At 41.6% G+C, this 3,121-nt stretch overlaps 1 non-coding gene across 1 annotated transcript; it reads left to right on the forward strand.

The window, feature by feature from the left end:
• The first annotated feature begins 2,278 nt into the window (after window positions 1-2,278).
• LOC127746322 (small nucleolar RNA R71) lies at window positions 2,279-2,382 on the forward strand. Its single transcript, XR_008007942.1, has one exon. It is a non-coding gene; the product is annotated as a small nucleolar RNA R71 (small nucleolar RNA).
• Window positions 2,383-3,121: the final 739 nt, after the last annotated feature.

Raw genomic sequence — 3,121 nt, forward strand, 5'->3', positions numbered from 1 at the left:
TGCCTTCAGGCACACCAAACTTAGAGACCAATTGTATTTTATATGCAATGTTTAGTGCACCTTATCAACAGTTGTCCTGAGGATTCAAGTTCATGCATAAGAGACCATGCTTTATTAGATGTAGAGTAAAGCAATAAGAGTAAGGATACTAAAAACATGGGTTGCCTCCCATGAAGCGCTTCTTTAACGTCACTAGCTTGACGGTTGTCCCTTGTTAGGGTGGATTGTAGTGCTTGATGTCTTCTCTTCTTACTATGAAAACATCCCCATTTGATTCCTTTATGACTTCCAAATGTTCCATAGAAAGAACTTTCCTGATTGTGAACACTTGAGGGAGCTGGGAAGGAATGGTTTTGAGGCCAGGTGGAATTGGCAGATAATGACTTGATATCACTTTATCTCCCGGAGAGAAACCTTCAGTGGGAATTTTCTTGTTTCTCCACCCTCTTGGCACTTTCTTTACAATTCTTCCTTCTCTCTTGAGGACTTCTTCATTGACTCTTATGCCAGGAGGTTCCTTCTTATCTGTTTCTTTTAATTCTTGTGGCTTTAACTCTTGCAAATCTTATTTGCCTTCCAAGGACTGTTTTAGAGTTTCAGTTGCTGGATTGCTTTCCTCCAAACAGAGATGGCTACTATCATCCTTAGGCTTTTCAGATTCTAGTTCAGGCTCAGATGCAGGTTTGAAAACATGGAAAATGAGCTGTTCATCATGTATTCTCAAAATTAGCTCTCCTTGTTCTACATCTATGAGCGCTCTAGCAGTGGCTAGAAATGGCCTTCCCAGAATGATAGGGTGTAAGTAGCTTTCCTCCATGTCCAAAATGACAAAGTCTGTAGGGAAGAAATAATTTCCCACTTTCACCAGCACATTCTCCACTACCCCTTCAGCTTGCTTTTGAGTTTTGTCAGCCAGTTGTATGATTACATCAGTGGATCTTACCTCATGCAGTTGTAGCCTCTTCATAAGAGTCAGAGGCATCACATTTATGCTAGCTCCTAGATCACAGAATCCCCTGTCAATTTTTGTTTCCCCTATGATGCAGGGGATATGAAAACTTCCTGGGTCTGTTTTCTTATAGACTATGTCCTTCTTGATGAGTGCACTGCATTCTTTGTTCATGATTACAGTTTGTCCTCCCTTCAAAACTCTTTTCTTGCTCAGCAATTCCTTCAAATACTTGATATGTGTAGGCATCTGCTGGAGAATCTCAAGAAAGGGAATATTGATATGGAGAGACTTAAATGTCTCTAAAAACCTTGAATATGTTTTCCCTTTTTCACCTCCTCCTAACCTCTGAGGAAATGGTGCTTTTGGTTGGTATGTTTCTAGCATGCCTTTATTTTGCAGTTCCTTGGCTTGCTCAGTTTCACTTTCCTGCTTAGCTTCTTCCACACCTTCTTTCAAGATTTCTGACTCCTTTTCTGAGGGTCTGATTCCTTCTTCTTCTGAGACTTCCTTCAATATGGTGATGGCCTTGCATTCTTCCCATCTCACTCCCTTTTGTTCCCCCTTAGGATTCTTTTCTGTGTCACTAGGGAATATTGCAGTTGACTTGGGAGCCTGTTGAGATAGTTCTCCTACTCGAGCCTCCATCCACTTGAGTTTTTCGCCATGGTTCCTTAAGGTCGATCTCACATCATCCCTAAAGCTTTTCAACTCACTTATGTCCTGGCCCATGTTTACTAACCTTCCTTCTATCCTGTTTAATTGATCTTGAAATTGTTGGTTTGGATTAGGTTGGGCAGGTTGATTATTTTGGCCATGATATGGTGGTTGGGAGTAAGTGTTTTGTGTGGCTTGGTATGATCTTTGGTTGGAGTTTTGGTATGTGAAATTGTTATGTTGGTTGGGGTTGTAAGGTTTGTGGTTTTGTGGTTGGCTTTGCTGGTTTCCCCACCCAAAATTTGGGTGGTTTTTCCATCCTGGGTTGTAAGTGTTGGAATGTGGATCATATGATTGCCTTTGTTGGTTTCCCACATAATTGCAGCCACTTGCTTTGTGTCCAATTTCCTGTTGAGCTCTGCTAGTTGCTTGGCAAACACCTTGTTTTGTGCTAGAATTGTATCAACATGGTTCAGCTCTATGACTCCCTTAGTGTTGTGTCTCTCTGAAGCATAGTAGTATTTATTCTCAGCCACTGTCTCAATCACTTCAATGGCTTCTTCCACAGTCTTTTTCCTGTTCAATGAACCTCCTGATGAATGGTCTACAGCCTTCCTTGATTCATAAGAAAGTCCATCATAGAAAATATGCAATTGCACCCAGTCAGGAAACATGTTTGGTGGGCATTTCCTTGTCAACTCTTTGAACCTCTCCCATGCCTCGTAGAGCGTCTCACCATCTTGTTGTCTAAAAGTCTGAACCTCAGATCGAAGCCTATTGACCTTTTGTGGGGGGTAGAAACGTGCCAAAAACTTGCTCTCCACCTCATCCCAGGTTGTTAGGCTGTCCCTTGGGAATGATTCCAGCCACTTGGCTGCCTTGTCCCTAAGTGAAAATGGGAACAAGAGCAGTTTATAGGCATCTTCCTGGACTCCATTGGACTTCACTGTGTCACAAATTCTCAGGAATTTGGTGAGATGTTGATTTGGATCTTCATTAGCACTCCCACCAAATGAACAATGATTCTCCACCAATGATATGAGCTGTGGTTTGAGTTCAAAATTGTTAGCCTGAATGGGTGGTTTCTGGATGCTGCTTCAGATTCTTCTTCTCCCAGTACCCTCTTCCTTCTTGCTTCCCTTCTAAGTCTATGAAGGGTCCTCTCTGGTTCGGTATATGGCGGAGTTGATGCCTCTCCTCTCCTACCTGTCATACAAGAACACACCACAAGCAACAAACAAGTGGAATACTCTTGGTTAATGGAAGAGTATGGTTAGAGCAGTTGAGGAATTAATTCAAATAGTTAGTGGGTCAGTGAGTTAGTTGCTTGAATTTAAAGGCATAAAGAAAGAAAGCAAATAACAGAGTGCAGAAATTAAAATCAACAAGTAACTGAATTAACAAAACAATAAAAATGCTCAATCTAGTTAACTCCCAATTTGAGAATTGTCAATCGAAAACCAATCCCCGGCAACGGCGCCATAAACTTGATACTAGCATAACCTTGTTGCTTCC

The sequence above is a fragment of the Arachis duranensis genome, chromosome 3 (assembly GCF_000817695.3).
Source record: "Arachis duranensis cultivar V14167 chromosome 3, aradu.V14167.gnm2.J7QH, whole genome shotgun sequence".
NCBI classification, from domain to species: domain Eukaryota; kingdom Viridiplantae; phylum Streptophyta; class Magnoliopsida; order Fabales; family Fabaceae; genus Arachis; species Arachis duranensis.